General features: G+C 41.4%; 1 protein-coding gene across 3 annotated transcripts in view; it reads left to right on the top strand.

Moving 5' to 3' along the window:
• The window catches only part of ANKRD6 (ankyrin repeat domain 6), an 85945-nt gene that overhangs the window by 26169 nt on the left and 34356 nt on the right, over positions 1 to 25420 (top strand). The gene's annotated exons all lie outside the window — the stretch shown is intronic.

The raw sequence follows: 25420 nt of genomic DNA, 5'->3' as shown, positions 1-25420 counted from the left end.
GTATCTTCGTCAGAACTTTCTGGTAATTTTCCCTGATGTTACACTATGACTGTTGTTGCTGCAGTGTTCTTTTATTGTAAACTGTGACATGATTTTGGAAAGGGTACCTGGCCTAGGGAGTTAAGGCACCTACTTATATATTGTGTGAGAGTTGAATGACTGTAGTATTATTTTGGGGATATGAACATGATTGCTGGTTAAGCAGCACTGTTTATATTTTAAATGAAAACAGTAAGCTGCTTTTAGGGAAGAGCAATGAAAGAAGGAGACAGACTTTGATGAAACAATAGGAGAGAAATATAAGGTGCAGGATACATTTGGGTTAACATACTGAACTGGGTTAACATACTGAAATCATGGTGAAGAATTTGAGCTGAAGAGCTGTAAATTTGTGTAAATTTTAGAGATTAGTCCATGAGATGTGTGTTACTTGTGTGTTTTATGAGGCTGATGATTGGGCAGATTAGGCTCTGCAAACACCTCACCAGGTCTAGGAATCCAACCCTATGCTTTATTTGCTTGTATTTTACTTTCATCTGTGAATAAAAGAAGAAAACTATATAATTTTATTTCAGTGTTGGTTGCAGCAAGTCTGAAAGGGTCTGCTGTTTCCCTTGGTTGCTTTACTTTTCATTTTAGCAATGTTTCAAACACCACTGTCTTCTCTGAATGTGTTGGAGGTCTCCATGGAGAGCCAGCATGGTCAGGATGGGCAATATCCAGCTCTAGGCTTCAGGCTGGTATGATGCAGGAAGCACTTTGGCAATTGTACTGAAGTGATGCACCTTCCTGAACATAATCCAAAACAAAACAAAGTAACAGAAAGGGTTTTTCCTTTCCTTTGGCACTTTTGCCGTGATGCTTACTCTGACATCACCTTTCCAGTTATTCATGTGGCATCCCAGGAGAGGCAAGATATGAATTTCTAAAACAAGTAATAAACAGGAGCTTTCATTCTCCTCAACTAAATATGTAATTTAATATTGCAGGGACAGAGGATATGTTTTCTTTGGCAGGTAATTTTTAAGAATCTTCCACACAATTTTTATGCTAAAACACTTAAGTAATTCTGTTACAGGGGGACATTCTTGCTCAGGCAAGAAAGGCAAGACATTTTCTCCTTGGGTTTGAAACAAGTTAGAAAGTAGATGAGGGAGGGAGGTTTACAGAGGCTCTTCCAGATTCCACGAGCAGGGAAATGTTTTGCACTAGCAGTGCATTTGAATGGGTACAGAAGAGGCCTGTGCTGCTTCAGCCAAGAGGCAGGAACATCCTCTAGGGAAGAGACAAAAACGGGCTCCCAGCTCAAGGGATGTGAAGGCAAGGCTGTGCCATGGAGCTGTGCAGACACCTCTTTTCTGGTGCTCTGTCTCTGTCCTGCATGAGCACCACCAGTCATGTGGGGACCAATGCCAGAACAAAATGTGGCCTCATCTGAGCTGAATAACTGTGCTGGCTCATCATGTTGTTTAGTCTGTTTAAATTTGTTAATGCATACTGATGTGAGAATTTAGCAAGGAATCCCATTCCTTCCCATTTCCCTCTGCATTGAGGCTGCTGCTTGTATTGTTTCCTTTCTTCTTTTCCTTCTTTCTCTTTTAATGTTCACCATAAATGTGGAATAATAGAGTTTTACACTGCTGCAGCAAGTGTAGCACCTGCCATGTGAAATCTCTCCTTTTCTCTTTGAGTGAAAGCTTTAAGCAACACTTCTCCCAGACAGAGATTAAGGCCTTGGAATTCCTGTCTGGGGTGGACATTTGATTAATACAGGGTCCTTTTATTGTCACCCTGCCTTTCTGCTCTTCCTCATTAGAAATCAGTGACTCTACCCCAAGTCATTCATGACACAGAGAAAAGAATGTCTAATGATACATATAAATACTGAAAATATATAGCATGCATTCAGCTAGTAAAACGAGCTATTTTCCCACATGGGGAGGGGATTAGATGGGGGGATCATTTGTCTTCTGCAGCTGCTGGTAGATGCCTCTGACAGATGGCAGTGCAATATATATATATTATATATATATATATATATGCACATGCATGTATGTGCACACACAAGTAGGAGAAAGAAATACAGTTGCTGTTCATAGGTAAATTTTGTTTGGTGTTTATGTTTCAGTGAAGGGATGTGGTGGCCTGGAGTTGTGGGGGATTTTGCCTTTTAAGGTTGGAAATAGTTTAGCTTCTGCAAGCTACTGTTTCCATCAGCACTTGACAGCACCGTTGGATGGGGGAGCATTTATTTGCTGGGGATTATCCAGGGAGGCACTCCAGGGAAGGGTGTGGGGGGTGTCTTTTGGCCACAGCATGGTGCTCTGGGGACGTAATCCTTCCCATAAGGAATTGCACAATTTACAGAGATAGAAATGGGTATGTTGATCGTTCGCTGTAACCCTTTTAGCCCTTATCTCCAAGGTTTTCTCCACTTTTTAGTGATGCAGTCCTTCCGGGCACAGACAGGGTGAATATGTGCATCAGTTCACCTGGGATTAGAGTTCTACAAGTACTTTTCTGCTGTCCTCTCCCTGCTGCCTCCCAGCTGAGCAGCTGCAGGTCATGCCACGGCTGGTATCTGTGGCTTGCTGCAGTTCCCTTCAGCCTGCTTGGGAGCACCAGCACAAGATCTATGGTGCAAAGCCAAACCAAAACCAAGCTCTCTTGGACCCATGCTTTTCCTGTGCCAGGGGGTGTGGAGAGACTGCTGATGCAAAGAGAGGTGGGAGTTGCCTGGAGGAGACATTTCAGGTCCAGCTGTTACTGGAGGGGATTTGGTGTGGAGCAGAAGCTTTCTTCTGAAATGGCAGGATGGTTATGTGCAGTCTCACTGGTGCTGAGACCAGTGTGGCCAGGGCTTGCCTTACCCCTGGAGCTTGGGGATGCAGGGTTTGGAGCTGGCTAGAGCCTAGCTATAGGAATACATGCCAAAGGTACCCTGAGCAGGGTTACCAGGTTCAGTGTGATACGTGGTGTTACAGAACAGGAGGAGGAGGGAAAAATCACCATAGGTATCTATAAACCATAATGCAAAGTGTACAAAGTAATGTGAATAAAACCATACATATATAAATATATTTGGTCTATAGATAAATGTGTCAAATGTATATATAAAGTTGGTAAAGATAGTTTTGCTTTGCTCACCTTCTTGGTCTCCGCGCTCAACTCTGGTGGTCTTGTAGTTTTGTCATTCAAGTTTCTGACAGAAGTAAGGATTAAAAAAAAAAAAAAAAGCCCCCAGCAACTGTAGTTCAAGACGAGTTCAGGTGAAATGAACATGAATGAGGCAAATGTACTTGGACAGGTGCTTTGTGAGTGCTTTCTCAGTGGAAGATACTTGTCTGTCCACTGCTGTGGAGGTTCTGCCTTCAAAATTTACTGGATCCGCTCCAAACCATAAGGTGGCAGTGGCCAGAATGTGCCTTCCTTTATCTTTCAGTTGGTTTTACTTCTGTTTTTAATGTTTCAGCATAGTAAAGTTTTTATTAGCCCAGCACCTCCCTGAGAAGCTTATTCTACTGCTAAATAAATTGACCTGGTTAATAACTCAGTTTCAGTATTAATTTTTTTAATGCATTGTTACATGGGTAAACTGAAACTGTCAACTTTCTTTGGTAGTGGTGCTACAGATCAAGAACCCAAAACTAAGACCTCATAGAGAGGGTGTTTCCACAAGCACCTGTACATTTTGTTTATGGAAGAATGTCTCCAGCACAGAATGAGCTTCATTCTTGCAGCTCTGGCAAATGAGCTGTGACACACTCTTAGTGATGCTGCTGCTGCAAGTAATGAGCTAGAGGTTACTTTCCTGAATGAAATACACTTAAATGGCAGGGAAGGAAAAGACTCTGGTTTATTTTGATTGCTTTTCCCCATGATATTCGAATACTGCAGTATATAATATGAACAGTTATATACAAAGATTTTTTTTTCTCTATACGATACCATAAATCAAAAGAGAGTTTTAAAAAACCCAAATTTTACTGACTTTGCCTTTCCCCATGAAGAGCACAGGAGCTTAGATCTGAATGGTTCAAATGAACATGTTTTTCTATTTATGCTGAATAAAGCTATAGATTTTTATGTTGGATAATGTATCTGTGAGGCAAATATCATCACCTGAATGTACTAAACATTTAGAGTCAGCCCTCTTTGTTTATGTTTTCGTTCCCAGATCAGTACTAAAGGAAGGGTTATAAAACTGCTCATCAGTGGTTTTGATAAGCATTTTTGTATAGTTGCAGTGATTAAGATGTAATAACATGTTTGAGATATGTTTGAGGAATAACCTAGTGCTATACTAGCTGTTACAGAACAACTGTGGGTTTCTTCTCCTTACCAAAGAGGTGATAAATTAGGGTTTCACTGTGCAGACTCCATCCTTTTTCTTAGGTTCAGCTTCTTTTAAATTGACAAGAATGGGAAAATAAATATGACAAAAATAAGTATAATCACTCAAAATTCTTCATTCAGAGAGCATTAATATAAATTGGGGACGCATGAGTATAAGCTGGGGGCACAGGAGTCAGTTTGGAAAAACAGAACATAAATTTACTCTGTAATCGGCTCAAATGATACCAGTTTAAAAAGTGGGAGAGCCTTTGAAGGAACTGAGGCAGCAATGGAAGCCCTCGCTTGCTGGCTTGTGCACACAGGCGTGTATGGCTGCTTATTTTTCAGACAATTGTGCCAGCGCTGTAAGAGCTCTTGTTTGGCACAACACCACTTGTGTGCACTGAGACTGGGCTGCTTGTTTCATCCCAGCATCTGGTGAGATTAAGTATTAGTGCTGCTGTTTAATGAACAGTGTGCGGATGTGCATGAGTATTTGGGGTTGTTTTTGTTTCCTCTGGTTTATAGTCGACAAAGCTGTAGGGATGAACAAAGCCTTCCAGGCTGCCTACTACGTAGATTAATTTACAGCTGCCAGTTTATATTAGTTGTTCTATTTATTCTGCTTCAGTGCTTTTTTGAGGAAAGGAGTATTTCTTAGTCAATTGTCTGGCAAAGAGAAAGGAATTCAAGAAATGTGAAGCAAACAAATTCGCGGTAATTAGACAAGCTTTTGGCAGATGAACTGTTTGCTCCCTTTTCTTATGATATTATGTTACACGGAAGGACTGAAGTTTGAAAACAGAATTTAAGTTGACGTTTGAACTTTGTCTTTACTCTCCTGTTCTCTGCGTTGGTGATGCTGAGGCTTGATGAATGGCAGCTATAACCACGTCTCTTGTCTGCCTACTTAGCGTAGCCCTACGGGAGGCTTTGACAGCTTATGTCTCTTGTCTCTGCAGCTTTTATGATGCTGTAGATTTATCAGGAACCTCTTGCTCATTTTTTTGTTTCCCTGTAACTCTCCTTTTCTCTGTCTTTGTTTGCACTGAGTCCTGTTGCTGTGTGCTGACCACCTGATGCAGCCAGGGACTGCTGGCTCTTTCTGCTGGAGATGTCCAAAGCTGTGCACAGCCCTGCATGCCCTGAGAGGCAACTCTGTGCGCTAGGTGGTTATTAGTGAGGGCACAAAAGAAATAGCTGAGAGTTTATCCAAGAGTCGTATGGAAATGTCTGAATATTGATAAGGCAGACTGACTGATGTCTTGTCTATTTTCTAAAATAATTGCTTTGGAGGACTCAAGTAGTCCAGAAGGGGATTAGTTGGTTTACTTAGAGCAGGATCAGACACACTGGGGCATGTGCTCTTCTTCCCCACCCTCAGTGGAGCCAGTCATTTGTTGCCCAAATTACAGAGCATAAAATCAGACCAGGCTAAATATAATCTGGAATGATCCTGCACAGAGGGGTCCTTCTCCTTCTCTGCTGGGTTGCAGGGTGGGGAATAATGCATTGTGGGCCTCTTTGGAAAAGAAGTGGAAGCTAGGAAGACTAAGGTGCTCAGAAGAGACCTTTCAGGAACTGGAGCCGCTGCTCTCAGGACCCCACAGCATCAGGGGAGCCCATTCTCTGCTGAGGTGTCCCTGATGCACTGTCAGCTCTGAGGGAAGGCAAGGAAGTGAAGTCTCTAATTCACTCGTAAACCTTGGCAGGTAGCAATTAGAATATCTTGTGTACCTGGATGAAAGTGTCTAATGAGAGATCTATCATGCAGATAGATACAGAGCCATATATATGTACATGTTTATTTTTTTTTCCTCCTGGTTTTTTTTTTTTTTTTTTTTCCTCCTGAGAAGGTGGTTTTGCACAACTATTCTGCTTGATAGTAGGTGATTAGTAGCAGGCATGACACCAGTACTGTGATCTTTGCTTTCTTCTCTCTTGATTGGACTTTGGCTTTGGAGCTTGGAGGTGTCTGTGACGATGGTGCAGGTGTTTGCTGTGCAATGTGCAGCTTCATTTGAGAAATGCTTTCTAGTCCTCTTTTGATCTTTATCCTTTTGAAGGTCCTTGAATTGATTTGGAAATACCCTTTAATGAATGCTTTTCTTTTAACTCTTTCATATCAGATGTTTCAAGTATATGTGTCCTCCATTAATATGAATTTTATTTGTTGACTGTGTCAATAGTTTCTTGATATGTCCTATATGAAACATTTCAAAACCTTGTTAGCTAATCATGTTGTTTTTAAGATTGTGTAGCAAAGTGGAGCTGGTACTGGATTTCTTCAAAGTATATTTTGACATATAGTGGGTACTTGGAATTAAAAATAAAATTTAAAAAAACACTTCTAAATGCACCAAACCCCAAAACAATTAGTGAACTATCAGAAAGAAAAATGTTACATGTGGATTTTTTTCTTATAACAGTCTTTAGAGTGGTTCAGAATAATTAATAAAATCCACTATTTTTCATCATTTAAATTGAAGTATCATTCCCTCTGTAAACACCTCTGCACAATATTGAGGGGTAGCAGTCGTATTGTATAAAAAATACACCAAACAATTCACTGCTTTCTAATATTTTTCTTTGTCCTGAATAGACATTTGTGAAAATATGGTACTTTTTGGTTACAAAGTAGAACTGTCAATTTTTATTGTAAAATTTATATTTTGTTGCAAGTGGTGTGTTGTTTTTTTGTTTTTTTTTTTTTTTTTTTTCTTTTTTTTTTTTTTTTTTCTTTTTCTGTTGCAGTTATGGGAGGTATTATTCCTGGGTTGAAATGGCAAAACATCAAGCCCAGCCATGTGTCCATTTAGCTGCTGGTAGGGATTAGTTGTTCAAAATTATTTGCTCTATGGCTGGGGTGGGTTTACAAGTGAGCTGCTTTGCTTTGGTCACATCCAGTTCCTCTGCCATGGACTGCAGCTGGTGACAGCCTGGGTAGCTGTTGGCTGCTGCACTTCTCCCTCTTAATGAGATGAGAGCCCAGATATGTATGTAATACTTTCAGGCAGTATTTTCTTTCTTGATTTTGATTTCAAACAAGATGACTAATCAAATGGTTTGTACCTTGATTTGTGAAAAATATGTGGATAAGTAAATTGCTTTGCTATTAAATCACTGGTTTTTGTTTATGGAGTCACTTTTAGAAATTCCATATGGGTTCTTTTTTGTCAAGGAAATTTTATTTCTTGTTTTTTATCTTATGCATTGTTTTATGTTACAGCTGAATAGATGAGAGAGAGCTAGAGTCTATCTCAGTACCTGGCTTCTTTATTCCATGTAGTTTGTGCTGCTTTGGTAGGCACCTAAAATAATCACACTGGTTTTGATTGTTATCAGAAGTCAAAAAGTCTGACAAAACCGCAGAGATACTTGTTTTTTTTTTTTCTTTCTCTTTCATTCTCCAAAAACATTTATCTGTTTTTTTCTATTACACCACCTAAGTCAACAGAGGCTTCATCCTTGTCTGTGTATGAAAGGGAAATTGCCCTCCTGTGCAGATGAGCAGGAAACAGGAATCAGACAGTATCTCTGTTAAGCTTCCTTGAACATTTAGTAAGAGTTTTAGAGTAAAACCTTTGACAAATGTTGTGGTTGAAGACCTTCACATTAAATGATGGTATGGGTTTCCTGGTTTTCTTTCATGTGCATGAATGACTTAACAAAATTAATGGCTGTTGACTGTATTATAGAAACATATATTCAGAGTGTACATAATTAATAAGACCTTGAAAATAATTAGTACATATAAAAACTCACAAAACCCCACAAAAAAGACTTAAATTACATGTATTATTTTCTTTTGAACATTTTCCTTTCAGCTCCTGACTTTTTTTTCTTTCCTTCTGCTGTTTCTATTGGAGCTTACTCTTAAGAGCACAAATAAAGCGCAAGGTATTTGGGATATTTTTAGGTTGGTGGGTTTTTTTTTTTTTGTTTGTTTTTGGGTTTTTTTTTTCAGATATCCAGGTTGTAGCTATCCAGTTGTGTTAGCTGATTTTGAGCTTTTTGTCCTTTTTATTTGTGCTACAGATGGGAAGCAGGCAGTGTGCTGAGCAGGCATGCAGTCGGCAGCACAGACCTGCCTTGCCTGCCCACATGTACCTGTGCATCTGCTCTGAGCTGGGTTCTTATGCAAAGTCTGGAAATGGTCAGTAGTGGCAGTACAGTGGGAACCACCACCAAGGCTGAATCCCATATTTGGGATTTCAATATCCAAAACTGAAATGGGACTAATCTAGTGCCCTCGCAAACATACACAAAGAGTATGCTTTTTAGTTTCAATTAGGTGAGGAAAAGTAGTTCCTGTATTTACTAATATATTTTAAACATGATGATTTGGAATTAATGTGAGAAAGTGAACAGGTCATTTTGTCAAGTCTTTCAGGTGTTAGTTGAAACATCAGACTATTCAAATTTGGACATTTGACTCTTAAGCCAACCTGTCTGCCTGGGGCCCTCTTTTAGGGAATGGAAAGAGACATTTTTCCTCCAAATGGATGTTTAGAATCACCAAATTAAGTGGTTAGTGTGGACTGCCTTCTGTTTCTTTCTCCATAAGCATGCTCTGCAGTCATTGAAGAGAATGGGTCTGGGCTACCTGTGGATATGCATCCCCAGTTCCTTCTGTGGCCGGCAGATTCTTCTAGAGGAAAAATCTAACAGCCTGTTCATTAGTTTGAATTAATTCCTACACATGGTGGTCCTAAAACTCCCCATCTTTAGAGAAAGCTGAGTAAGTGACATTTCATAGGCTGTCCATTCTGTTATCTAAAGAGCTCTTCTGTTTTCATGTGGAGGGCACCTCATTCCCACGGTCACAGTGCTCCAGAGCCTTTTGTTCATCTTTGCCTCTCTTTTCACCCCCTTTGGATGGAGGGACATAAATCTGTTTGAAACATCCAGCTAAAATGTCAGGGTACTTAACGAAACAGTGATGCACATGTGCTCATCATGAAACTTCTAAACAGAGAACAAATAAACAGACAGTGAGTTCATAAATATAGATTTGTTTTCCTGCAAGAATCATAGTGATTCTCTGGTGCCTGTGCCTTGCAGCCTATCACATTATCTGGTTTTAATGTGTGTGCCCTACAGTGGCTTTGCAGGTAGCTGAATTGTCTTTCCTTTGGCATCCCTAACTTTAAATGGAGTAAGTTCTATCTGCTTAAACTTCCCCTATACTTTCTTCCCTTTTTCATTTGATTTTCTTCTGAAAAGCAGTAAAGAAACTAGCAAAAGAGAGGAAAGTAAGATATAATGGAGAAATGCCATAGTTCAGTTGAACCCATATACAAATGAAAAACTGTTCATTTTACAATTCATATTTTGTAGTTGTATTGCAGGGTGGAAGTCCCTGTTTGCCTCAAAGATTTTAATAACAAACATTACACCTAGAAGAAAGAATTCTTCAACATACTGTTATAGATCAAGATCCACAGATTAAATATTCCAAGATCCAAAAAATTAGCCTAGAGATTTAAAGCTGTTTGTAAATATGAACAATAACAAGTCTTACAGCTCTCTGGGTATCAGGAGTTTGAGTGAAATAATCAAAGTTAACAGCAAATTCCCTGTGATATAATAAGGTCAAGGATCATACTTATTTTCTACTTAAGGTTTTGCATATGTAAGGTTAGATATGGTGAAGGTGGCACCAGGAATGGCTTTTCTGATTTAATGACACCAAAATGAATGGTGGTTAAAAGGTGCTGGGAATCCTGTACTCTCAGATGGGAGCTAAAGGCTATAATAACAGTTCAGAAACAATTTTTGGCTCTTTAAGAAGACGGAAGCCTTGACATAGCAAAATATTTTTTCTAAAGGATGGCCAGATTGTTGTTACATACGAGGTTTGCACCATTTAAGTAGAGGTGTGTGAAAATTAGAGGTGATGTCCCTTTGTGGTCAGAGGAAGGGGCAAGAAAGCAGCTGGAACGCTCCTGTGGTTGCTTTACAGTTGTTTGCCTTTCTCCATCCATGGTAGAAGGAAATTCAACTAAATCAAAACTTTTTAATATTTAAGTTATCCAGCAAGGTGTACCCAGCATAGTGATTATTGCAAAGCTTTGTGAGGAACTTGTGGGTTCTGTGTTAACCTCCTGTCAAGAGAAAGAAATGGAGGGAATTACTAATGTATTGCCTGTAAATAGTGTACAATAATGAGTGGGAGGAGCAGGGAATTGCAGAGAATTGAAGTCTCCAGGGTTTTGTCTTTCCCTTCCCCCTTGCACCTGGGTGGATCAATAGAAAGGGAGAGCATTTGTGTAATGGCTTTTTTGCCCATCACTGTGTGCTGTTAGTTTGACACATGCAATTTACTTGGAAAAGCTTAAGTAGCCTTAATAACAGAAAGTCCCAGCAGAGCTGACACTAATGGTCTCCCCCGTTGTCAGTCTCAACAGAGAGATTAAGCACTGAATGAACAAAGAGACCCAATTACTATCTCCCCCTCTGGATGCTGCCACATGAAAACAGGTATGAGCCATGGCAGTGGCTCTTTGCACAGACTCGGTCTCTCTGCCATGCCCTGGTGTGAGAGGGGTTTTTGCTGTGTTCTCAGTTCACTGCCATTACTGAGGGCTGCTGCAACATCACCCAGTCCAGCTTTTTTTGCACTAATAGTGAAGTCCAGTCATGCCCTGATAATGCACATTATTGAACACTCTTCAGACGCGCACCATCCAGTGCACTGTGCTAAACCCAGCCCAGCCATTTCTACCATTTTTTCTACTCAGTTTTGCACAGACAAATCATCTTTTCTTGGCCCAAGCTCTCAGGGAGGTAGCGGAGTGCAGCTCTGCAGCCAGAAACAAACATGTCCCCACTGGACTGGACTCGCAGAAAGGTCTCAAAGAAAACAGAACATCTGTTTGTGTTTTTATCCAGAGCTTGGATTGACTTGGTTAATAACAAAATATGGGCACCGTCTGTGAATGACTGCACACTACACTTTATGAATGTTGTTCCGCAAATATATTATAAAGCACAGTGCCAGCTCTCTTTTGCCTCCCTTCACTAGGAAAGGTTTGTGCTATTGATCCAATAATCAGTTTAAAAAATTGCTGCTGCTTGTGCTATAATTTTGTGTCTGTTTTTTTTATGGCTTTAATTGCAACTAATTTCTCAGTAAGACTGGCCTTTTTTCAGGATTTTTTATCTTCTGTTTCTCCCTAGCATGGCAGACCAAAGATTTCTCACCATTAGGAGATAAAAAATGTGTTTCAGGAGGACTCTAGGTGGGCTTTACCAACATAGGGTTTGATCAATGATGATGGACTGATTTTGAAAAGTATGTACCCCAGCTTATTCAGTCTCAGTATTGAGGAAAAACATCATCTTTCAGTGAACAACTGATTTTTGAAGATACTATCCTGTTGACAAACTGTTAAACCAAACCCATCTCCTCTGGATTTAGAAGATTAGAACAGTAATAATAATTATGGCATCAGTATCAACATTGTCTAGCCTTGTCAGTCTTTGCTTTATAGCTCATTGTATTTTCCAACATCACTTAAAATACTTTGCCAGGTACACCAGGTGAATGGTGGAGCTCAACATATTAATATTTCAAAGATAGTGAAATAGGTGCTTTGCATTTTATTAATTGAATGCAATTATATGAACATTTAACTGATGTATTTGAACGTATTTCATATGGTTCTAGAGAGGAACAATTGCTCTTGTAGAATATAATAACTACTATTTATGCTGCTAAAATATACTTAATATGCGTGAAAAATAATGGGTTTGGCTAAAACCAGGTTTGTACAGCTTTGTGTGTTTTTCTGTGTGCATACAGCATACAAAGGAGCACTGCACATTGAATGAATGCAATATTTAATCTAAAGTGAAATGCGTAAAACTCATAGCAGCAGTTCAAAGATGAGGACAGCTTTATTAGTGTTTTAGAGTCATGCTTTCCTAAACTAGAATTCTTGCCTTATTGTGGATAATTAAATTTTTGTTGTTGATCCCCAGCAATTAAATTGGCTCCCTTATATATCACAGTTACAATGTTGGTTTTTTAAGTGATTTGTGCATACATCAAAAATTGCAGGGAGGGGGAAAAAAAGTGTTAATAATCTTAATTAACAAAGACTTGCATGGCTGATAAAAATACAGGAGTATATAAACTTTCTATTCCCACCAAAACAAAATTTGAAATACCTCCTCCGTAATGGACTGGAGCGCATTTTGGGAAATATCTGTGTATTTCTTAAATCATGTGCACTAAGCAAATATGACAGTTTATGAAGAAGTAGTAATTTATAATAAATATTTACAGCCCCAGTGAGGTTTTTGACAGAACGGGCTTGTCCCTGGAAGATTCTCTTTCTTCTCCCTCCAGTTCTCTCTCAGCGTAGGAACTCGGCAATTGTTTTGAAGAGAATACTGGCAAAAGAAGCTTTTTCATTGCTTGTACTCTTTTCTTCTTTCTTAGAAGCATTTCATTCTTCAGCAAAGGCAGAAGTTCTTTGCAGGCCCTCCTTTGCTAACCCTTCCAACTTGCCCTGATGATTATGCACAATCTCAGACCATTTAATTGCTTTTTCATCTCTTCTCTTAGTATCTACCCTCACGTCTCATTCCTCTGGTTTTGCAAGCAGCATCTGAACCTCTTCCATCATGAAAAAAGACCAGACCATCACCAGTTACATTTGCTCTTCCAGATGCCTTCTGCAATTCTCTTCTCCCCGTTATTGCTCAATGTGCTGTCAGTAGTTGGTGGTGGTGCAGTGACTTTTCCAGTCCAGCTTTGCACATTTCATTCTGGGCAGTGTCTTTCACCTCTTCCTCCTCAAAGGTTACAATGTGCTTTTCCTCCTCAGCCTCACATCGGCTGTCATCTCCGTGCAGTCCCTGATGTTCTTGAAATCCTGCCCGTGCTTTTGTTCTGTGATCTCATACAAGACCCTGGGTACCGTGCCTGGGCTCTTAAACTGTTCACGGCATTGCTGCTGGATCCCTCCTACACTGTCTGCCACTCTGTCCAATTGCTGCTGCTTGATTTTCCTCACAAATACAGAACAGGGATCTAGTTCACCTTTTGGACCCTTTTCTTTCAACTGAGTTTCAGATTGTGAGTAGTCTTTAACAAGTAATGTGTAAATTAGGAGTATGTTGCATTAATTTCATACTGTAGATACTATTTGCCAGATAGACTATTCGTATTGATGTGGAGTTACTTCTGTTAGCATGCAGTTTTCAAAGAGTACAGATAAGAGATAAGATACCCAAGTGAAATCACACTAGCTGTGCTCCCGATGAACCTGCTGAGGTGAATGGAATGACACAGCTAATCAAATTATCTTCAGTTAGACTTAATTATGTTTTGCATGAATGTTTGTGATTTGTTTATCGTTGTTTTTATCTTTTTTTTAAAGAACCTTCTATTTTTCCAATTTGTACGTGAAATTATAGGAGCACATAACCTATGGAACTTGTACCACCTCTGAAACATTTAAGAACATGATTTCAAAGTACACCATTTATTCCTAAACAGAAGTAGCATGTAAGTTCATCCAAGCTGTAAGAAGGGATGGACTCTGGCGATGTCTGTCCAAGTTCCATTTCTTGATTCTCACTTTAGGCTATATCTTTTTGCACATCATCTTGAATGTTACTTTTGATACTCTACCTGTAGATTAAATAGAGTTTATTTATTTGGTTCTTTATATTTAGATTGGTATTTCCAATTAACATGAAACAGCGAGGTATATTCACAGGACAGTGACATTGTCATTGACAACATAGTCAGCAAAACAGTATCAAAAGGTCAAGTCACAGACATAACTAGTGTTTAGTTTTCCAATGCCTTTATGGTTTTGTACTTAAACACATCTGCTGATCTGAATGTATTAGGAAAAAGGATAGCAAAAGCAGCTAAATTATGTGGTAATTTTAATTAGTAGGAAAGAGGGATGGTAAGGTCTTCCAACAGCATTTTCTAATTGAAGTCACTGAACTGGCATTTCAGCAATGATTTCTGCTTCAGAGATCAAGAGAGATTATTTATCCTTAGCAGTTTTCAGCTCTCAAAAGTTCATGCAGGCCAAGTGACTTCCATCATTCATGAACACTGTTGTGAACTTGTCCCTTTACTGATTTTATTGATTTGTCACGTGATTTCTGGGAAGAAATTAAGGTCTCTGTTGCATTTTCTTCATCCTTACAAAGCAGTAAGAGCTGCACAATTTTATTTTCAGAGGTCAGTTAGTGGGAGCCAAACTGGAGAGGTGTGGTTGGAATTTGTTTATAATGGGAAGTGGGTGTATAAACCTTAGGAGGAAACACCTGGGTTTGCCCAGGTGTCTGCAGGCAGCTGAGTGCTTCAGAAAACACTGGTATTAAATTTCTGTGTTTCTCAGTCTGCTGTAGTTCTCCATTTATGATGTGTTTCTCCTCACCCAGCAGCAGTGTACAGAGACTTGCTGTTGTTGACAACTCTGGAAGGATTGAAGCTGGCATCCCCATAGTCCTTCTCCAGAGGTTGGCTTGCAAGACACAGCTATAAAATGTTCGTCAGAAAAAACTGAACTGTAGATCTTTAAGAGTGAGTAAAACACAAATGTGACCTTTCCAAATTTTTGTCTAAAATGTATAAAATAATGCCATGGAATTTTGCATTTTAGAAATGCATTCTGGTTCCTGGGTAACTAGGGATTGTGATGAGCTTGGACTGAACCTGTGGTGCTGGGTTATGGTATTTATGTTACACTGCTGTGTTCTTTGGGGTGTGTAGTTCCTTGCCTCCTATGCTGTCCTTTTACACCTCTGTTGAGCTCCGTTTTTGATGACCAGTGGCTTGAGGTCTTTAAAACATGCCATTGAAATGGGATTTCCCTGAGCAGGAGGCTAGCTTAGCTAGCTTGAGTTCTTCAAGATAAAGTCACAGACTGTCCCCCTAGGAAGTCCCATCCTCTGCACAAGGAGAGGCTTTCCATGCACTAAAGTGTTTCATTGTTTCTGGAAAACAAGGCACTCTCAGTGCTGGAAGACTAGCTGGTCTTGTGGGATCACTGACTAGGGCTTAGAAAATTAGACCCAAGAGTTCATTACCCAGATTTGCTGATACTTTCTGCACCGATTCATTTTTAAATTTCTTTTTCAATCTGAGTGTTTTCCCATGGTAAGTTAGAGTGCTTGCTTCAGATGGTTACTCCAGCTCTTTGGTCCCACTGTCCTCAGCTTCCATGACGGACACCTCTGATTGAAAAGGTGAGTGAGTTATTTGAGAACTATTAACTGTCAGTGTCCAAGGAGAGTCGTTTCCGTCATAAAGCATCCCTCATTATCGTGCTATCACCAGTGCACCTTCTGGTCTCACCAGAGATTTTTCCATTGACATAATCCCTGCACAGCTGTCTGCTGTCACCCTTGCAAGCCAACATGAAAGCATGATCAGCCATGCCATCAGCATGAAGATATCTTCAAGTTAATAGCACAATACAGTAAAGCAACAGAAAGTGCAATCTGGTGTGATGCATATAGCCCATAGAATGTGTCCAAAACACCTTATTTTTTAGTTTTATTTTTAAAGTTATTTTTATCCCCCAGACTTGTTTTTCTCAAAGATTTGACTTATTTTGGTACTTTATATTGTGGGATGCTACTAATGAAAGTAATTGCTTTGTTCCTGAGGGGACTGCGGCATGTCGTAAAACAGGATGTAATAATCCTGTAATAAAATACAAAAGGGTTTCCAGGTAGAAATCCTTCTGTGTTGCTGGCTGAAATGTTTGTGGGTTTTGGTTCTGCAGGTTATTACTACTTTTGACCCTCCTGCTTGTGTAACTACAGAGAAATGAGTGTTAAAACAGGACCACTGGGCTCATCACACTCAATTGTGTTCTTCTTGGTGACTCCAGCTAATGAAAAATAGAAACAGCATTTAACCCTTAATTCACTAATGGAATGGTGGGATAGAAAGGACCTCTAAGCAGTGTGGGAGGGTGGAATAGGGAGGAAATGCAGGAACTTCAAAAGGAGAGAAAATCCACAGGGATTTAGCTTCACTAGGTCCAAAATCAAGAGGATTAAACTCCACTGAGTTGAGTGGCAAGCACTACACTGTAAGAATGGATCTCTGATTCCTGCAAGGCAGAGAATTATTGTTTAAGCTGGAGGAATAAGTCTGAGAATTTGGAGTGTGCTGGGAAGTGAATTTGACCTGTCTAATGCAGTTGCAGAGAAAGACAAAGCCCACCTCCAGGGCTCTGGGATGCAGAAGTTGATCTGTAGAGGAGATCAGAGGGAATTATTAACTGTGTGGTCGCCATGACCTGAAGGGTTAACTGGCCTACAGGAATAAGGAGATTTTGACCATGGGGGGTTTCAGGGATTCTGTAGTACAGAAATGCTCCCAGGGGAGTAAAGTAACAGACAGAGTCTCACATCCATGGTGAGCCTTGTCACAAAGCTGGGAGTCAGCCAGAATCCCTTATGAGGGTCAAAGAGTTTGTCTAGAAGATCGTGTGGAAGTTTGTGCAGGGAGCTCAAACTGTGTAGGAAAACCACAATCAGTGCAGGAAATAAGCAGAGGATAAAGCTCCATTTTGGGTAAGAAGTAAGCCCTTTCTGTGGCATAGAGAATTTAGAGCATGCACAACACCCTCACCTCAGCGGCCAAGTGATGCTGTTAATTTCTGTTTTTCAGCTGGGAGAACCAGTCATTGGTGATGATGATTTCTCACATCTCAGACCACTGTTTCCTGTTCTTGCAGTTGGAACAGCCAATGGTGGTTTTTGAACCTTATTTTCTCAGGATATTTTCCCCTTTTTCCACCTTTCCCACTTCTTTCACCTTTTCAGATGATAGGTTCCACTTCTTGGTGGTATCTCAGGATGCCTCTGGATACCCAGCTGCCCTTCAAAGATGCTGACTGCTCTTCTCAGGGATGCTGCTGTTTCCTAGGCTTACAGTCGAGCAGGCATTTCCTCTTTCAGCACACATATTCTGCTCAGTATTTGTCTCCTTGCAACCAGGTTGTACTTCAGGGCTGCTCACATCAAGAGCCCTCTGCAAATATTCTGTGTAGTTTTGAGTATGAAGCCTCAAAAGAACTATGTCAGGAGATGAACGAGCAGCGAGCTGGAATAAGTTATCTAGATGGGAGTAGCAAAAAACTTCAGTGTTTTATCTAGACAAGAAAGCAATGAACGAAGTGGAAGAAGGGAAGGGGACAGGGATCCTCTAGAGTGATCTTCCATGCTTTATTGTGTTTGTCAATATAGGAGATAAATATTAGGTATCATTTTGATAAACCAGCTTATTTTGTGGGGAAGAGAATGTCGTAATTTTCTGGGGTACAGTATTGAAATCTCTGTTCATTGCCCCAGTTTCTGTGCCTTTACATGCCTTCACATGGTAGTCCAGGCAAATTGCTGAGACTGAGGACAAATGTATCCTTTGGTAGGTGTTGGAATAATTTTGTCATTTGTCAACATCTTTGCACGGGAATTGGAGTAGAGACCTTCTGTGGGTGTCATGTAGGATCCTGCACAGCCAGGAAACAGCAGTTTTGATAGCTGACTTGACTTGGGTACCAAAGCAGAATTGAGCCCATGGTCTCAAGAGGAAAAGCTTTGTCACCTTCAGCTGCTGCTGTGTAACCCAAAACACTGAGCACCACGGGAGGTGTGCAGCATGGAGGCTTTGTGCACTGCATCAGAATCTTCGCTGTCTTTATCCTAAACTCATGGATAGGATAAAGTCACCAAACCTACACTTTTCTCTCCTTATTACAATCTCCTCAGAGATGATTTAAAGTTGCTCCCTAGGTCTTTCAGGTCTCTTGCAAAGTCTGCTGAGGTCAGAGAGAGCCCTCTGGCAGACTTGGCAGGTTTGGGATCTTTCCTAAAGTGTTCCCTGTGTGAATCAGATGCAGCTAATTTAGCTCATCAATAATGTTTTTTTCTTGGGAGTTACAGCCAGTTTCTCAACAGCAGCACTGGGACGTCAGTGCATGGGTTTAGGAAATGGGAATTACTGTCCTAGCTGTGCTGACTGGTGGGGTGATTCTGTGCAAAAAAATTGTGACCTCCACGTCTGCTTCCCTGCTGTGCTCAGTTTCTTTCACTTGCCCATTTTCCAGGGTGTGCCAAATCCCTGGATATTTGTGCTTTGTCTTGCTGTTGCAGTACCCTGTGGTGGGAGGCAACCAGAAAAATCTTGATCTCTTGATGGTCATGGTGTGCACCATAACAGGGGCACCTCTCTGGGGGTTGCAGTGGACATACTCAGCACTTCCATCCCTGCTTGTCTGAATACACCTTTCTCCCAAACTGGCCTCTCCATCCCTAAGATTTCAACCACTGACTTTCAGCTTGAGCCTTGTTAAGCTTTTAATTGACACGCTGCCTGCCAGACTCTTGCTCTCATGCCAGAAGATGAGCAAAACTGAAGGATATTGTGCCAATGTCCAAACATCTCATGTAGTCACGTTGTCTCCATGATTCAGTGCTGAGCTGGGTGGCACTGGTTCACCTACCTCACCACATCTCCCAGTGCTCTCCCAAGACATCAGCTGTGAGGGTACAGGTGGGGCTGCGTCATCGCTGCTGGCAGCTCCTAAGTCATGATCTTCTTGAAGAGAAAGAACATCTCCAGTGCTCTTTTGCCAGCTGAAAAATATTTTGAAGCTGGTAAATGTGTTCTTTTCTTCTCTGCTGTGTCAGCCAGAGCATTTCTTGATCACTGCCTGGCTGCACATCTTTAATAGTGTGTAGAAAAGATGGGATCTAGCTCAAATACGAGTTTGTGCCTTGATGCTGGTTGGCATTAGATTATTGTAGTGGTGTTTTCTAGCCTTGAGAAAAAGTCTGTAAGTGTAGGAGTTAGTTTTTCCTTGAAATTTTCTGGAGTGTCTTTTGCAGTATTAACCTGAGTTACTGTTATATGCTGTCTGGGAGGGTGTGGGGCTGCTTGTGCTAGTAGGGAAGAGAGTTCAGGTCATACATGGGCAGGAGGAGACCTCTGCACCAGCACTCTGACGTGGCAGCATGGTCCCCAGACTGAATGACAGATATTGTCCAGGCTAAAGATAATCTGAATCCTTGCAGCAGAGGATATACTATGGGGTCAGAAAAGGAAGAACAGCAGAGAAGGAGAGGGAGTTGGTTGTGGAAAGGGTTATGACACTTTCTGCTCACAGTGAGGTCCTGCAGTCATTTTAATTGCGTCCTGCACAGAAGGTGACAGTGAGGGACAGTTCTCCCATCCAGAAGCCCCACTGTGTGTGACAGTAACATAAAAACCCCACTCTCCCATGAGCACAGCCATGTGTCTGCTTCGTTCCCAAGGTTAGGCTCTGGCACTTCTGTTAAATAGCAGTCAGCTGGAAAGATCTCCTAACTGGTTTTATGCAAATGGAAGGAGATATGTCATGCATGTGTGTTTGCACACTGGCACTGTCCCCTATCAAACAATAGATATTGTTTTGTCATGTAAATAGTGCTTAACTGACAGGGCTTCCTGGGAGTTGAGCTTGCTTGCATTGAGTGGTTTTGACGCGTGTGTACGCAGGTGTTGAAAGAGTGGGGAGTAACAAAACTGTGGAACTTCAATAAGATAAGTCAAATAAACCCCCCAAATCATGTTATATGGAAAGTGGTAAGTATGTAACTTGTGTGTTGTATAAAGGAGGTCATGCTACACAGCAGAGAGATAAGAGGGGAAGAAAAACAATTGTTCTTGTGCAAGATTAGTTGTGTCTAAGCAATGACTTGAAACTGCTTCTGATCTTCATCACTGGTCTCCTTGTGTCCGTGCCTCTCTCCAAGAGCATTCTGCCTGGCAGGTGCAGCTCTGGAGGTTGGTTTTGATGGTACCAAGGCATTGCCTGAGAGCTGCCAGGCAGCTGAGGGTTTGCACGGAGTGCAGCCAGCAGTGGAGGCCAGGCAAGGGAGATGGACGGGACAGAGCAGCTGCGGGAGCTGCCGCTGTGTCTGCGCGCTGTCGCCGAGCGGGGCTGGCTGTCGGTCCGCCACCTGCAGCGGAGCAGTGACATCAGTCCGTCTGCTCTGGTTGTGGTGGGGAGCCTGATGAGCAACTGTCATGCAGATGCTCCCTGGGAGGCTGCTAAATAGTCATTGTTGAAGTAATTACTAGCAACAAGTGGGGGGAAAAAAAGAAAAAAAACAGCTCAGAAAATGTTTTCAGATGTCCCAGACAGTGGTGATGCTTAGGGGGATGAATCTGCAACTATCCATATGGAAACTGAATGATTGTACTTGCCACAATACAATATGTAATGAACAGTAAAATCCACCCCCACCCCACCTCCTCGAGACTCAAAGTTTGTGTAGATGCCCAGTTCAAAATGTTGGTTGGTATTAGACCGAACTCCAAAAATAGTATTGATGATGTTGTAAAGGAAAGAAGAAAAGTGTGAATCAAAAGCACATTGTTCTCGAGCTGGTGGGGGGCTTTACTGTTTTCCAGATGAAGCTTCTGCTGGCTTTCACAATTATACCTTTGACTGATTTTTAACTGCCTTTTGGGACAGGAATGGGTGAGAGGCAGTGTTCTCCCTTTAGCAAATTATATATTTTTCCTGAGTAGTTTATACTGGATCCATGAAGAAACTAAAGAAAAATCACTGAAAGGGAAGCAGTGCTGCATGTCTTGGACAAACCCTTTTAAAATCAGCTGAAAGACATGGCAGATATATTAGCATCCTGCAGTAAATGATAAATGAGTTCCAGGAAACCCACTCTTTCTAATGCAATAATCCACTCTGCTGAATAATGCTGTTATTCTAAAGTGAATATGATCTTAGTGTTTACGTCATATTTTATGTATGACAAACTGCTTTGCAAAAAGGCTGGACGAGAAAAAGAGCATTTTATAGATTTTATACTGTTATGTACTAATAAAAAAGAAACCCATTTTGCTGTGAGAGTCAAGCAAAGAAGAGATGAGCAGTATTTAGATGTAGGAAATTTTCTTAGAAAGACTGTTATTATGAGTTAGTAGCTTTTATCTACTCTCCTGTAACAAAATGGTCAAGCTCCATATCTTAATATTGGGGTGTTCCAAAATAATTTAGACTAATTTTATTTCATTGTTTATATTGAATAAAATAAAGCTACCAGATGCTGAGATTTTTTTCTTGGACTACAGGCTCCCCAGGGCATTGGTCACAGTCCCAAGCCTGCCAGAGTTCAGGAAACATTTCGACAATGCTCTCAGGCACATGGTAGAATTTTGTGCAGAGCCATCTTGTGCAGAGCCAGGAGTTGGACTCCGTGATCTTTGTGGATTCCTTCCAACTCAGGAAATTCTGTTATTCTATGATTCTATTCAGCATAAATCTATTCTGTGATTCTATTCAGCATAATTTCTGGTGATAAACTAAAAAAGAGAATTTGGGATCCCTTATAGAAAGCTGTGGTTCCCTTCTTCTTTTTTCCCCCTTTCATCTTGTACTTCAGCACATGTGGAAACTTTGTGTTAGCTATGTAAGCATCCTTTTATTCAAATACTAATTTAACTTAGTGATTGCATTGAGAATGACCTGTGTTCTGGCATTTAATCTTTTCCATTTAGCACAGGGAACTTCTTAAAATTGATTAGCTCATAGCTCCTAAATCTTTCATAGTTTTGGCTTTTTTCTTTCCTCAGCAAGGAAGTTGCTGGTTTTAACCCTTTGCATGCACTTAGGAGAGTCCATCACCTAGCTTTTCAATATCTGTGATGTTTGAGGTTTCCTGGACTGTCATTTGGCTTTTGTAAATCATCATTCCTGTGCTTTTTTTGTCACTGATGTGTAGGCGCTACGGCCACTGAAGCAGCCTGGCAGCAGTTTGGAGGGGAGGGAGCTGGGGAGGGGAAAGGAGCAGAGAGTGTTTTTGCCAGCTATGCCAGTTGCACGGGAGAGAGGACAGAGCTGGGAGCTTTACAGCCCTGCCACCGAGCAGCCAGCTGCCCACCCACAGGCTGCTGTGGCACCCCAGACAGACAGACAGACATCTCCTAAGTGTCCGTGGGGCAGTGTGGCTCAGTGAACTGAGAGCATAATCCGTGGGGATGCAGCTGGACCTCAGCGCCTGGGGACGGTGCCTCGCAGCTGCCGACTGGGAGCACTAATCCACAGTCAGCCTGTCCTTTTCCACACTCCACTGATGGGGTGAGCGCGTTATCCTCGGAAGGGATTGACCCACAACAAAGCAGCTGAACCTGTGGGCATCACATCTGGCCAGTTTCCTTGGAGAGGCTTGGGAAGTAGGTGTTGCTTTCCCAGCCCACCCCAGGTAAGTAATCTGATCTTAAACAAAGAAGCACAGAGATGGCTGCTTTTAATTTAAAAATATGTTAAAGAAAAATAATTTTTTGTTGTTGTTTTGAAGGCATAAGGTTTGAATATTCTCATGTTCTGTGCCTCCCTTGAGCTTCTGGATCTTGGGGGTGATAATGAGGGATTTAATTCTGGGCAGCAGGTGCTGGCAGCAGGGATGTGATGCAGTGCCTGTAATCGTGTTGTCGGGTTCATTTTGCACCATCTGGGTGTGAAAGGAGCAGTCAAGCCTTTAATTGCAGTCCTTGGGCATCTGGTACCTTCCTCCTGCTGCTGGGGTTGCCGATGTGGTCAAGGAAAAAGACACTCTGTGTATCTGAGGCACATAGAGAGTTAAAGCTGGGGGGAGTGATGCCACTGCCAGCATAGCCACTGTGCTGGGGATGGGTCCCTGGGGAAGGGAATGAGAAGGCTGTTCCCACTTCCACTGTTCACCCATCACCTTTTTCTACCAGCTCAGGAGAAAAAGAAAGTTGGTCTTTCAGTTGTCTGGGCTTCCTGTTCTAAATGGATGCACTTTTCTGAACTGCAGAAAATCCCAGCTGAGGAGACGTAAAGCGGATGTGGTCACAGGGAATATGACCTGTTGTTTGAGCAGGAGCCAGGCTCATACTGTGACTGCCCTCTGGGAACAGGACCAGCACCTGCTGGAGACCTGGGCAAAGTGGGAGATAGCCCTAAAAGACCAAAAGCTGAATCAGCTCCTTGCTATGCTTTTATGTATGATCCAAGTGGTGGAAAAGACAAGAAGGCAAACTCCATTATAGCAGTGATGTGGTCACAGTCCATCACTCCAGTGTGGCAGGGCATGGCAGGAGGAGGCTCGTGATCTCAGTGTGCTGCAGTAGTGGGAAAACAATCTGAGAGACAGAGAATAATTCAACTAGGGAGTATGATTTCCAGCATTTACCTTGCATATGTTATCCAGACTTTTCCAGCCCTACATTGTTGAGGTATTACTGTCTTTCTAGAGGTGTGGTTAAGATGTGATGAGCATCATGGTTTCTGCAAACTTGCTCAGAAATACCAGTGTATCAGGAAAATGTCTCCATTGAGACTGGGATTTTTGTAGTGAATATGCAAATCTGTCAGTGACAATGATTTCACTGCATTGTTTTGTTTTTGTTTTTGTTTTTTTAATTTAAGAGGTAAGAAAATCAAGCAGGTTCTGACCAGAGATGTTTTAAGATGTCAGTGTATTGTACATGCCTCCAGCCAAAGTGTTGGCAGCCAGCTTAGGGATAAGGCTGGGGACAAACAAGTGATGGCACAGCTCACCTGGAAACTACCACTGCCCATGCAGGGGCTGGCACAGAAACACACCATCCTCTCCTGAAAAGCTCCCTGTTGTAAGGTGTGCCCTGCACTGTGTACTGGTCATGGAGGGGGGCTGTGGGGTCTGCTTCTGGGTTATGGAAGCTCCACTTTGGGATGTGATGGGAGAGTCAGGGATGTGTTGTGAGCCAGGGGCCAGGATCATGGGTACATGATGGGAGATCTGGAGGGAGGGTGGGTGTTCCACTTGCTTTGGAAGCACCACTGGAAATCAAATACTTAAGTAGGTAAGACTGAAACTTGCATTATTTGTCACAGATCAAATTACTAAGTGTAGGCCATCTGTGTTTCTTGGCACTTTGTAAATGGTTTGTACTATAATGTGTACAGCACTCTGCCAGAGGAGCAGGGTATGATGTGCTAGTGAAGGACATGAGGGTTTTTTCTTCCATCTTCCCTATTTTCCATTTTACCAGGGTACAAACCGTGTCCATCACACTGAGGGTGTGGGTGAAACCAGTCCAGTGGCACAGGGTTCAGCACCACTCCTCTGTAGTCCTATGTTATGCTGACTTTGAGGCCAAGAAACTCTTTGTCTGGTTTCTCTTAATAAATGTGCAGATATTTCCATGTTCCTCCAAACATGATTGCACTTAGAAAGGAAGTGAAAGGTGAGGAAAAGCTAACTTGAATATTTTACCTGGAAATTGCATTGCCTAATGCTTATACTTAGAAATCAAAAGTCAGTTACCTGGAGTTTTTACTGGCTTTGGCATAACTTTTTATCAACCACAGAGAAAGCAGTAACTTTTCTGTGCTTTCAAGGGCCTTTTTCTAAGATGCATGTAATATTCTTCTGCATATTGTTCACCTTGAAGGGTGTTATAAGAATTAAACCCCCTTTGAGGCGAACAATATGCAGAAGAAATAAAGCTCATAAAACATTCTAAGATTTGTTAATATAAATCACCTTAGGAGTGCAAATTAAATTATGTTGCCATCTACTTCTAAAAATTAACCTACAGTTTTAGTTGTAGCTATTCTGAGATGGATTTAAAGGATAACATAAAGGTGAAGGACTGTATTCCAGTATTGATCTTCAAGATCATCTGGACCCTGCACCTATTACTCTTCAACTATGCTGAGTGTTTTGCACTGGTGGCTGTTAAGGAGCAGTGCAGTGATATTTCAAGAGAAGAGGACAGGTAATTTGTAAATACACTGGATATCTTGAAGGTGTTTTTCCTATACTGAAACAATTAAATACTAAAGTGAGAAAAGCACAAATAAAGCTGAAATCTTCCCAAACTGGGCAGGTTCTGGATACCACAGCTCAAAGTGATCAGTGGATAAATTTTCTGTAATTATATCAGAAAACTCTTTTCAGCTCTGATGGCTTGTTGGATGGGTCAGTAAAGCCTGGGGAGACAAACATACATTTCACATGATGAGTGTTAAATCTGAATTGTTTCTGGGATCAGTGGGGAATGATGTCAGCTTGTGGG

This window comes from Lonchura striata, chromosome 3 (assembly GCF_046129695.1).
Source record: "Lonchura striata isolate bLonStr1 chromosome 3, bLonStr1.mat, whole genome shotgun sequence".
Lineage (NCBI taxonomy): Eukaryota > Metazoa > Chordata > Aves > Passeriformes > Estrildidae > Lonchura > Lonchura striata.
The sequence above is the reverse complement of the archived record's forward strand: the minus strand, read 5'-3'. Positions and strand labels throughout refer to the sequence as shown.